Here is a 13337-nt window from a genome sequence, read left to right as displayed (position 1 = left end):
CATTGTTAGAGCTGTGCAATTTCTGAATCTCTGATGCTGACAAATGCTCCATTTCCTGCTTGCATAAAACAAGAATAATATTCTTTATTGTGGACTTTGTTAGCAATATTAGAAGTATAATTACAATAAATTATAAAATTAAACCTTCACCAAATTTATGAGTTTTTCATTTTAACTACTGTTATATGCTTACAATAAATAAATATCATATTAAGATCATATGGAAAAAAAGTCAAAATTTAAGCATTGGCGAAAGTATAACTGATAGTCAACTAGAATACAAAATGAGAAAGCAAGAAAAGTCTAAACTTTAAATGTGATTTCTTACTGCCATTTATTATTGTAAATATTGCAAATACATTTTCATTTCCTTGATACTCTATTGAAAAATAAAAAAAAACTTAGTTAAACTAATGCAGTCCCATAAAAACATACTTTCAAAAAAACAACAACAAAAAAAAATCTTCTTCCCCATATACCATTCCACATAATCTACTACCACCTTCACTTCTTACTCCAATATACCGCTGTTCCAGCTCTATCACTCAAATTCCTTTTTTAATGTTCTCACAAAACATTAACTATTTCTTTCTGCTCACAACATACTTTTATCTCATTACCACTATTTCATCCTCTCACTATTCCTATGAAGTTATATTCCTCCCCATAAACACATACTTACCTCTAAAGATGCACGACAAATAAATGCACATAGTTCTAGTACTCTCTTCTCTATTTTTCTTATTTCATGTGCCTCAATTTACATTCCACTATCAACTTCTGTACCAACATCATTCCCCAACTCAAAAATTATAAACTCTTAAACCCGAACAATCTTCCAATCCAACAACCCATACTCGTTAAACGATTATTCACAGTCTGCCATTTTGTAAATTCTACTCCTTACCTTCTACCTACTGCATATTTGCATACTATAATTTTTAAATTTCTTGCTAAGAATTTGCATTCTTTGAATATATCCTTAAAAAGCATCATCTAGGCCCTTGTCATTTGTTTCCCTTACAAAGCACCATCTCCCTTGCCATTTGTTTCCCCTACAACTAATATCACATTTAAAACCCCCAAACCATATTAAAAACTCTTGAAACTGTAGCTGCAGGCAAAGATGTACCATCTAAAAAATACTTCAATATTCTGGAGTCACTATAAAAAGAAGTTATGTACTCACCATAACATTCCATGTGAGTTGTTCTATCTCGCCTTCATTCTTCACTGATGGGTCCTCGGCTCCGACACAGCCATTTAGCAAAGCTCAAAGATTACCTGTAGCTCGAAACCAAGCCCCTTATCCCATGATGCACTGCTGGAATTACCTCAGATCTTGTTTGCTGCGTGTACCATATCCCAGTAAGAGGACTAATCTCCCCAGACAGGAAGAAACACTGAATAACTAGGATGAAGTCAGCAAACAGGTCAACTGTCAGACAGGTGGGGGAAGGAGGGAGGGACATGAGAATGAAGGCGAGATAGAACAACTCACATGGAACATTATGGTAAGTACATATATACTTTTTTATGTGAAGTTATTCAATCTCGCCGTTCATTCTTCACTGATGGGTAGTGCCCCTAGCACCCTAAATCCTGGGTGGCCCACGGGAGTACATTTTTCAGGACCATAGAACCAAAGGAAGCTCTGTCCCTAGAGGCCTTATCCACTTTGTAATGAGTGATAAAAATGTGAGGCTTAGACCAAGTGGCTGCAGCACAGATATCATCAAGGGGTAACTTGGCTTGAAAGGCCGAAGAAGTAGAGACTGCTCTGGTTGAATGCGCCTTCACTTTATGCAACAAAGACTTATTAGAAGATGAGTAAGTGTAGGTGATACAATCTGAAAGCCACTTAGAAAGGGTTGTTTTAGCCACTGGTCTACCTTTTCTGGCTTCAGAGAATGAAACAAAAAACTGGTCTAACTTTCTGAAGTCTTTTGTTCTGTCCAGATACTATCTAAGCTGTCTGTGAACATCAAGTTTGTGCAGCATATATTCTAATTTGTTGGTATGGTTGGGGAAAAAACTGGCAACTCAATGGCTTGATTGATGTTTGTCTCAGAACATACTTTAGGCAAAAAGGAAGAATTAGTCCTAAGGGATACTCTGTCAGGATGAAAAATCATATAGGGGGGCTTAATAGATAATGCCTGAAGCTCTGACACTCTGCGGACAGAAGTAATGGCCACTAGAAAAATAGTTTTCCATGACAGAAACTTGAGCTCACAAGATTATGCTGGTTCAAAGGGAGGAAGAATAATATGGAGCAGCATGAAATTCAAGCTCCAGGGAAAATAAGCAGTCTTCACTGGAGGTCTCATGTGAAAGGTACCTTTGAGGAAGGCCTTGGATAACTGGTGTTGCATAATATTCAGTCCATCAATACCTAGATGAAAATTAGAAATAGCTGCTAACTGGACCCTAACGGTGGAAGCTGCCGCTCCTTCGTGAAAAATCCCGGTCAAGAATTATAGTATGGATGACAATGGAGCTTGGTAAGGATCAAGGTTTTTGTTAGAAGCCCAAATGGAAAATCTCTTCCACTTACTACGATATAATTTTCTGGTGGAAGGTTTGTGGGAAGCCAACAAAATGTGGCTTGTGTCATCTGAAAGATTATGAAGCCTGGCTATACAGGGAACTGAAGCAGCCAAGCAGTTAGCTTCAGTGACTGCAAGGAAGGATGGAGGTCCCCTGACATGTGTGTCAGAAGCCAATGAGGGGCTATAAGAATGACAGTCCTTCCCAGTGACTTCGCTTTCTGTAAAAATCTGCGTATCTAAGAATATATATAGGAGAAAACAATGAAGAAAACTTGCGAATATGCAGAAAATCCCACAAAAAGTCTCGAGCAACGCTGGAAATCAAGAAATCAGTGCCACGGCAAACGTGATCTGAGGTAATTCCAGCAGTGCATCATGGGATAAGGGGCTTGGTCTCAAGCTACTGGTAATCTCTGAGCTTTGCTAAACAGCTGTATTGGAGCCGAGGATCGGCTCCGAACCAATCAGTGAAGAATGAACAGTGAGATTGAACAACTTCACATCAACTGATAATTGTCAGCTTATTGTCTCCAGTTAATAAATCACATACAGTAGACTTCCCATTATATTAGCATACCTACATATTTTAACTCAACTGGAATTGATGAGTTAACATGCACAGAATGTTTCACCAATACAACTACTATGTGCACTCTTCCTCACCTACAGATCAAAAACCATGCACCCTGAATAATATTATACCACAAAGTTTTACACTGCTTTCACAAATCTAGTATCTTCTATAGTCCATAGTCAGAAAAAATGATGAAGTTCTGTAATAATACTTGAACAAACAGTCTGGAATATTAAATTATTTTAGACTTGTCAGTATGGCTGGTAGTTTTGCATTCATTTGTCACCCAAAGAGGCAAGTAGTCATTCCAAAGGTGGGTGGTGATCAGAACCCATTTAAAACATTGCTTGACTAGCTAATACAGGGACACAACCCTCCCTTCTACAAGGTAATAACAGACAGAAAAAAAAGAGGACAGAAGAATCCTGTTCATGGAAAATCTGCAGTCCAAATAATACAGGTGCCAATAACAAGTCAGGATCCACTGCAGACTGGCTGAGTGGGGTGGTCTCAAATACCACTTTCCATATTAGGACTCTTTTTCATTCTACAGAGTTTATCTGGAAATCTTTCTGGCAGCTTCACTCACTTCTGGTTATCGCAAAAAAAAAAGTCAGCAGGATAAGAGGATATACTGCAAATGCCAAGCAATGTGGTGCAGCCAGTTATCTTTCCAACTGTGTGGGACCCTTTTTTTAAATGGAAACAGAAGACTTGTATGCACTGACAGTGAGCTGAAAGCATAAAACATATCCATTTTTAATCTCCAGAGGGTTTTAAGGATGAATGCCTGCTCTATTCTTTGAATCTTGTGCTGTAGAATCAGGCACTATGGCAACAAGGAGTACAAGAACACCCATGCAAATAAATGGAGAATACATCCAATGAAAGCTCTTCAAAAAGAAATACAATTAAATATCTCTCATGTCAATGAGTAAGCCGCGGTGGTACAGTGGTAGCATTGTTGCCTCACAGCAAGAGGTTCTCCTGTTCGATTCATGGCTGGAGTGCCTTCTGTGTGGAATCTGCATGTCCTCACCACAGTCGAGTGGCCTCCGAAAGACTTGCGTGAATGGGCGTGCCTTCACTGAGGGTTGGGCGTTGGGCTAGCAACTCGGCACCATAAAAAATCTACTGCCAATCATTAGCGGACCGGAGTTCCGCTGTGGTGACCCCTAACCGGGAAAAGCTGAAAAGATAAACATCTCTCATGTCAATGAGTGAAAAATATATAAAATGGAAACTCCTCATTGCCTTGCTGCACTAAAAAGAATAAGAGGAGAACTGCAATTCATCAGATAGCATCAGAAAAACGTGGAGTGCTCAACTTCTGGGAGATCCAAACTGTTCCAGTATTTGAATCCACAGCTCAAAAAAGGGCAAGAGCAGCATCTGAATGAAGCCACCCAGCATGGTCACTTCAACCAGCAGGTGAACTGCTGAGGACATGAAATCTCTATCTGTGTCTTCAATTCATTGTTAAGAAGTACATATTGTATATCACCCTTATGTATAGAGAATATGGTCTTTTGTCTCTTTGTTGTTTAGGTACAAAATGACTGACGAGTTACTAGACCAGATTAGAAGGGGTCCTGAAAGTAGCTTTAGTTTTAAGGCCTTCAAGATTAACAGGACTGTATGCAGTTTCAAATGGATGATGTGGAGATTCCTTACCTTGGGGTGGGAGGTGGGGTTCATATGAACAGCTCCCTACCCCTGCAGCAAAGCATCTGTCATCAGAACCTGCGATCAGCAAGTTCAGCTACTGGAATGGGAGACCTACCTGTAGGCTGTTTTGATACTCCCATGGTGACAGGAGTTTGAGTTATATGATGGCATGGTGATCCTACATCCACTGATGCCTCAAAAATCCACTGCAACAGACACATCTTCAGACATGCAAGATTTTGGCTACCATGGACAACACCTTGGTAAACTTCTCCAAATGTAGTATTTACAGTGATGTTTATAAAGAGTGAACTGAAGTAATATCCTTTGTATTCCCAGGTACTGAAGTACCATATGGCATTCATGTGCAGCTAAATCACCAAGGTATCTGTCAGAAAGATATGTTTGACCACATGGAATGCCAACTATTCAAAGCCCGACATACCAGATGTATTTGCTGAAGCTGCTAAGGTCTATGATGGGATGGAGTACAACTAGAAATGTGCAGGATTAGAATCATTGCTCTTGCTCTACAGGCAGTACAGTCATTACCTTTGAGTAGTACTTTTTGGGCCTGACCCAAAAAGTCTGTAGAGAGGGAGACTTTTTGGGACAGGCCAAAAAAAGTCTGTAGAAGCAGTCTAGGGCAGGATCTAAATGCTTTAAGATGTGGCTATTTGTGACAATTCTTGAACTATTTGGTGATGGCTACCCCAGATAATGCCCCCCCATCTGGGGAGCATCTGAGGTCACTGTGGTTACAGGCTGGGGAAGAACAAAGGGTCGACCTATAGTCACATGAGTTGAGTAAAGCCACGATCGAAGGATTTTTCTGCAGGATTCTCTTATCAAGATCTGGTGAGACATGTGGAGATCCTGCATGGACCACTGAGTGAACAAAAGCCACTGGAGAATCCTCATGTGGAGCCTTGCAATGTAATCAAAGTTATTGCTGCTGCCACGGACCCCAACACTTTTAGAACTGTTTTTGCTTGTGCCTTCTTCTTGAACAGAAGGATCAAGACCTGTCGTCACAGGATGTAAACTCTTTCTGAGGGAAGCTTTATACTACCATTTTTGTGGTGTCTAGATCTGCTCCTATAAAAACGATACGTTGAGATGGCAATAATGCAGATTTTTCGTAGTTTATTGTGATCCCTAAGTGGAAGCAGAGTTTTAATGTGGTGTCTCTTGCCTGTGTTAGTAGTGTCTATATCATATTATCGTACAATGAAAATAGCGAACGCTATTTCATCGTACTGATAATATCGAAACAACAAAATATCGAACAAATGGAACAGCAAATTGTTTCCCAGGGAAAAAATTTGCTGCTCCGTAAAAAAAAAAAAAACAAAAAAAAACTTAAACACAAATTTAAGTGCAGAGCTTCAACCCCACTACTTAAATATACCAACTCCGAGATCACACCATAGTGGTGGAAATGGCAAAGTCCTAAAGACGGCCCACTGAATTTTTTCCCTGGGAAAAAATTTGATGTTTCGTGACTTCGCTATTTTGCCATTTCGACAGTATTGGATCGACTAAATAGCATTCGCTATTTAGTCCATTCGATACTGTCACATAGACCTGTGTTAGTAGATGCTTGGTGGTGGCGGTTAGGAGCCAGTTGTTAAGATACGGAAACACTCAGAATCCTAAGCGCCTCAAGTGAGCCGTGACTACTGCCATGCATTTGGTGAACACTCTGGGGGCTGTAGTGAGACCAAAGAACAGAGCTCGAAACTAATAGTGACTGGCTCCCAGCTGAAAGTGCAAATGCCTCATGGATCGCCTGTCCATTTTTATGTGGTAGTATCCTGGAGGTCTATAGAGCACATCCTGTTGTCTTTTTCCAGAAAAGGAAGCATTGACTGCAGTGTTACCATCTGGAACTTTGACTTTTCTACTGACTTGTTTAGTCAGCTGAGATCCAAGATGGGTCACCAGTCCCCTGTTTTCTCTGGAACTAAAAAGAACCTTGAGTAAGTTCTGGATCCTACTTGGTCTGCGGGGACTGTCTGGATGACTCTTTTTTTTCCAGCAACTTCTGAATTTCTAGTGTTGCTTGTTCCCTTTGACTGGGTGGAACATCCAGGACGACTTTTATGTTTGGGACAGGGAAGGAAAAGGGTATGAAGTAGCCTCTGGATACTATGCTTTGCACCATTTGTCTTTTATTTTTAGCAAGGCTTCCAGGTACAAAGATAAGTGACCCCTGACTACCTTCAGAGATGGACAGATGGGCCTTCTTTCAGGAGTGCTGGAAGGGCTTTCCAAGGAAAGAATTCCTGTCACCCTGGTTTTGCGGACCCCCTCTGCCACGTGGTTGGTGACTTCCATTATTGCCTCCCCCTCTGCCCCTGGAGGAAGACCCACCACGTGTGTCTTGAAAAACTTTCTGGGATTTACAAAACCACATTTTTCCTCCATTTTGACCTTTTGGATAAGGTCTATCAGGCAGGGAAAAATGGACTCCTATGGCAGAGACAGTCTTTCCTTCCTGCTCACACCTGGTTAACGTGTCTTTTACTTTTGGCCCGAACAAGGATGAGCCATCAAAGGAAGCATTCACAAAGGAAGATTTAAAGGACTCAACAAAGTTACACAAGCGCATCCAGGAATGTCTCCTTAAGGAAATTCCTGAACCTGCTGCTCTACTCGCTCCATCAGCTGCATAGGAAATGAGTCTCATGGAGGAGTTTACCACTGAATTTAAGGTGGAACTGGGAGGCAACCTTGTCTGATACCCCTGTAGCTACTGAACCTTGGAGAGTATCTCCTAGCTCCTTCAGGAGATCTCTTTGTAATCTTGTAAAATACATGAGATAATTCAGGGACTTGTGTGTAAAGGCCACTGAAGAAAAGATGCGCTTTCCATAACTGTCCATCGTAAGAGACTCTCTGTTTGGAGTATGGACAGTAGAGGATATTTCTGACAATACCTTCTTGGTAGCCACGGCCACCACCACAGCCTCTACCAGGACACCCTTTGTAAGGAAAGTTTTATCTTCGGGGATGTAATGTACTTATTTGGTCTCCAAGGGACAGCCTTCACTGAATCTGGAGTCTCCCACGCCTTTTGACAAACTAGGTTCATAAGTTCGTCAAAGGTGGAGACACCCAAATGGCAAATGGGTGAGACAAAGCCTTCAGGTAAACAGACTCCTCAGAAGGGTTGATGGGCTTCCAGTCACCTCTCTGCTTAATTTTTTCCAGGATGTCTGTACAGCAGACATCCTCAGAGGGTGACTGTGGGGACCCTTCTAACTCATCGAGGTCTGTGTCAGATGTGAGGGACTCTTTAGCGGAGTCCAAATGCTTCCTCTTACATAATCTCTTGCTAGGGACCTCCTCAGAAGGTTATTCAGGAGAGGTTTTGGAAGAGAGGGGTTCACCTAATGGGGAGGGGGCCTGAAGCCGTGGGTCTCCATGTCTGTGTGGATGCAGTTGTGCTGAGACTGACACCAGTGCCTTAGGGCGAGGAATGATTGGATCTGAGAGTGGAGGTGCCCGTGGGGACAGCGCTCTACTCATTGCCTCAAAGACCCCCCGCCCATGGCCCAAGGAAGCTCCTTGCTCTGAAGAACCAGAAGACATCCCCGGCACCAAAGAGGTTGGCTCCAAGGCCGATGTAGGACTCGAGCTCACCCACACTGAAGCCCCGAGAGGCAAGTTCGGATCCAAAAAATGTCTGATCCGACTGTCCTCTACCGACCCAACTGGAGAACGTCTGTTCCTAGACTCCTTGAGCTCAGACGGCACCAAGGAAGTCAGAGCAGTAGTCGGAACTGAAGATCCTGGAGCAGGTCTCGACTCTGACAGTTCCACTTATGATCAGCTCCATGCATTCTGGCTCAGAAACCACAAATCAGGTCGGAGGAGGAATCAATGGTGAAAGGGCAGATCTGGTCGGTTCCGGAATCCTCTGGGTCGGGTCCGACAACAATTTGGCCAGCGTCAGTGTACTCAAAGTCTCTGCACCACACGATCCACATCGTCATCAGAAAGGTTCCTGGAGAATCAAGAGGAAGGAGCTGGAGATCTTGTAACTTGCAAGATAGGAGATCTGAGCATCAGAGAAACCGGCACTAGTTCTGGGGACCAGATCCAAGCATGAAGTACCAATGGTTCTGAAATAGAAGGACCCGAGGTGGATGGTCTCTTGGACCCAATAGATTTTGGGTCCGAAGAAGATGTCGTTGGTAATTTTTTTGATGGTTCAGATTCAGAAGTAGAGGATGATCTCTTGGCTGTCTTGTCTGATTTTTGAAAGGGAGAAGAAGCAGTCTTTTTTATAGACAACAGCCACAATATAAACACAGCACACTCAAGTTTTTTTTTTTTTTAAAGGTAAATCAAGTTAGGGCTAAGTTAACACTAAGTTAGTATTCGTCTATACCTAAAGCTAAAAGAACATAACATTTCTACACAAAAAAGGTAATTTAGGAAAAACAATTAGTCAGAGCTATGTTGAAGCATCCAATCTGTTTTAGTGGCAAACGAGATCTGAGGAATTCTCTAGAGCCTCATGGGATAGGGGATAAGCCATGAGCTGCTTGAAGACTTCCAGCTTTAGTAAACGGCCGAGTCAGAACAGAGGATCACTTCCGAACCCAACCAGTATAGAATGAAGACAAGATAAGACAACATCACATCACTATTTTTACAAGCTATTTGTTTGCTCTGCCTTGCTTTGAAACTGTGCTGTGTTGCACAGCTTGGTACTTGTTTGAGCTGAGATGACCAACACTGCATACCTGAGCAGCAGAGTTATTATAAGTGACTACTAAACAGATACCTCAACACCAGGGAAGCATCTTTCTGATCTAAATCTGATACTTGACTTGCCTGCTAATAGTATTTTTATATTTAGAAAGGTTTTGCTGCATTCCTCATGTGAGAGAAGGGGACACTGCACTGTTCTAGGCATTTATTTGCTAGTAGCTAATTAACACTGTAAGTTTCTATTGGCTATTTGTTTCCTCTGTCTGGCATTACACTGTGCTATGGTACATGGCATAGCACTTGTCTGACCTGACCTACCTGATACCGTGCACCTGGGCAGTCACTCTCGCAACAAAAAGGAAGTCACGTTTTTGATCTAAATTTGAGCCTTCTGTTGCATGCTAATAGCATTTTTTTATGTTTGGAATAGTTTTTGCCTTTTTCCTCTAATGAGAGAAGGGGGAATTGAACTGCACTAACTTACATGTTCATTTGCTAGGATCTAGTTAGCACTGAAAGCTTCTACTGCCTATCTGTTTTGCTTTATCATGCTTTAAACAGTACTGCATTGTGTAGCCTTGCGGTTGACTGAGCTGAGACGTCCAATGCTGCACAATGCAAAGCAGTGTACTAACCAATAATATACTGTAGCCAGTGGGTGCTTGGTCTCAGCCTCATGAGGCTTGAAATCTTCTCCCCATTTACAGCTTTGCAATGTGCACAACAATTTGCAAATATATACATATTGATTGCAGTAATATTCCTCTATTTTTACTGCATATGCTTACTTGTAGCACTTGTGCAGGTACTTTATGCCAGTTTTGAATTACTGTACTGTGTTTACTTAATTTTGTGGCATCAGTGCTTGCATTCTTGAGATGTTTTCCCTTCTAATACTACGAACTGCTGTACAACACTTCTGAATTATCTCACTGTTGCTTAATTTTGTGATGTTCGTTCATGCCTGTTTTTTTTCTTTCTTTTTATGCAGACTTTATTTTATACAAGATTCAAATCTAGTGGTATACACTGGCACTCCTCATGCACTGGCCACTTTATTTTTTGTATTGACTTGTGAAGCTCTCAAACACATTCCCTGTTTGGATTCAGGTATGTAATAAAGTGCCCTTGAGAGTCAGTGCTTAGAAAGAATATAAGAACCATTACTATTTATCCATTACAAATACTCTATTACCAATATAAAGAAAAGACAAATCACAGAGTTTGCTAATAAACATAGGACAATTACCAAAAAATAACTCATCAAAAGAACTAAATATAACCATTTATGTTTAAGAATTCAACCTAGTTATACCTCTTTTGCAGTGAGTTATAATGGAGTCCCAATGGGTCTCTATCATTGTGTTACCAGGAAAAATACCAAGGGCCTCTCTCTCTCTCTTTCTCTAGTTGTCAGAGACCAGTATTTATAACAATAAAGTCCATTTCTTAGACAAAAATCTCTCATCTGCTTCTGACCCTCGTTACAGCTCCAGATTTTTTTATTTTCTTCATTATATTTAATGCCACTTTAACTTCAGGTTTTTCTTTTATTTCCCATTTTAGGAGAGGCAATCCTCTCCTAAAGACTCTAGTCCCCTATTACATGGGACTTTAATTTCAGGTTTTTCTTTTACTTCCGATTTTATGTTATTAGCCTTTTATGGGCAGTGCCTTCGTTGAAGGTTGGGCGTCGAGCTGGCACCTCGGCGTTTATTAAAAAAATCCACTGCCGATCATTAGCGGACCGGAGTTCTGCTGTGGCGACCCCTTACCAGGAAAAAGCCAAAAGACAAACAAACCCTTTTCAATAAAAATTATAAGCAATAAGTACAATACCTTTTCTTGTCTAGGTTTATTTTCGGCACTTTGGTTTAAATGTTTACAAATGTTTGGTTTACAAGCCATGGTAAAGGCAACCCTCTCCTAAAGATCTTCTCAGGTATGCTCTCTAGTCCCCTGTTACAGTCTTATGCCTTTCACATTTCCAAAAGATATGCTCCCATGTGCCCTTCTCAATGTCCTCACATCCCCAGCAGAGCTCCCATGTGTGGGAACATTTTTTCATGTTTAGCTGGTGAATAAAAATATCTATGGAAGCACTTTCAAAAAAGAAGGTACGTACTCACCATAATGTTCCATCTTTGTTGTCTATTTTCATTCTTCCTCAACTTATGGGTTTGGATCCGATCTCTTGGATTTAAACTCAGCCATTGGAAAAGCTCGTGGCAACCAGAAAACTCTCGAGCTACTCCCTTATCCATAATGGACCAACCCCAAGTACCTCAGATCTTGTTTGCTAATATCAACAGAAAGTAGTATTGAATTACAGACATAGGAGACTATATCTGGAGCTATGGACCAAGGAAGTGGCATAACCATAACTACTTGTTGTTCCAGGAGATTACAAGGTAGGGGATTGCTGGGAGGGGAGTTGAGGAAGAATGAAAATGGATAACACAGATGGAACGTTATGGTGAGTGCATAATGTTTTTATCTGATGATGTAAATTTTCATTCTGTCCTCAACTTATGAGATAAGAGTCCCTAGCTACCCAAATCCCTGTGTGGACTCAAGGAAGGATATTCCAGAGCACCATGGAACAAAATGATGTTCTACCTCTGGAGGCCATATCCAATTTGTAATGAGTAACAAATGTATGGGGAGTAGCTCAAGTTGCCACTGCACGAATGTCACCCAGATTGCAAGACTGACGAAGTAGACATAGCTCTAGTGGAATGAACTCATAATGGTTTTGGTAATGTAATGCCCAATTTGTTGTATATATAAAGAAATACAATTTGTGAGCCATCTGGCTAGAATAACACTGGCAACAGGTTTTCCTAATTCAGGGTTGCCAGATTTCCGACTGTCCAGGTAGGGACAAAAAAAAAAGTCTTTCACAGCAAGTGAAGACTTAAAAAAAAAAAGTCTTCCACACTTGGCGCTAGGTCTTCAGAGTTCCACATTAAACAAAAGTAGCTCTGTGTTTGGCCCGGGCCAATCAAAAATAAATAAACACAGAGCTACTTCTGTTTAATGCAAAACATCGCAGTTCCGCATTAAACAGAAGTAGCTCTGTTTTGCAATTTTTTGATTGGGCCAATCAAAAATCGCTAAACATGCAGCTACTTCTGTTTAATGCGGAACTGTGATGTTCCGCATTAAACACAAGAAGCTCCATGTTTAGCAATTTTTGATTGGCTCGTATGCAGGTATACGGGCCAATGAAAAAAAAAAAAAACAAAGTGGAGGCTGCCCGGGATTTAAACTGGCAGTGTGAGACCTGTCCTGCCCAAATAGGGACGTCTGGCAACCCTGTCCTAGTTTTATGTCAGAAAAAGAGACAAATAGTTGGTTAGTTTTCTTGATATTTTCTGTTCTGTGCATTTAAAAAATTAACTGCCTGTGGAAATCCAGTTAACGCAACGTGTATTCACCTTTGCTAGAAAATCTGGGGAAGAATACCAGGCAAATTGATTGCTTGATTAATATGAGCCTCTGAAACCACTTTAGGAAGAAAGGAAGTATTAGTTCTTAAAGTGACCCTGTCTTTGTGAAAGATCAAATAAGGCAGTTTCGAAGACAAGGCCTGAATCTCTGACATTCTTCTAGCAGAAGTAATGGCTATCAAAAGGGCGGCCATGGTGGTGCAGTGGTTAGCGTTGTTGCCTCACAGCAAGAGGTTCTCCAATTCGATCCTCGGCTGGGGTGCCTTCTGTGTGGAGTCTGCATGTCCTCCCTGTGGTCGCGTGGGTTTCCACCGGGTGCTTCGGTTTCCTCCCACATCCCAAAGACATGCTGTAAGTGAATTGGAC

The 13337-nt window shown here is 41.3% G+C and overlaps 1 protein-coding gene across 1 annotated transcript in view; it reads right to left on the bottom strand.

Annotated features, from left to right (window-relative positions):
* Nucleotides 1-13337, bottom strand: part of LOC122804002 (protein mono-ADP-ribosyltransferase PARP14-like) — a 1683704-nt gene that overhangs the window by 147914 nt on the left and 1522453 nt on the right. The gene's annotated exons all lie outside the window — the stretch shown is intronic.

Source organism: Protopterus annectens, chromosome 6.part0 (genome assembly GCF_019279795.1).
Source record: "Protopterus annectens isolate FY-2018-M chromosome 6.part0, PAN1.0, whole genome shotgun sequence".
Lineage (NCBI taxonomy): Eukaryota > Metazoa > Chordata > Ceratodontiformes > Protopteridae > Protopterus > Protopterus annectens.
This window is presented reverse-complemented; position numbering and strand designations above follow the sequence as displayed.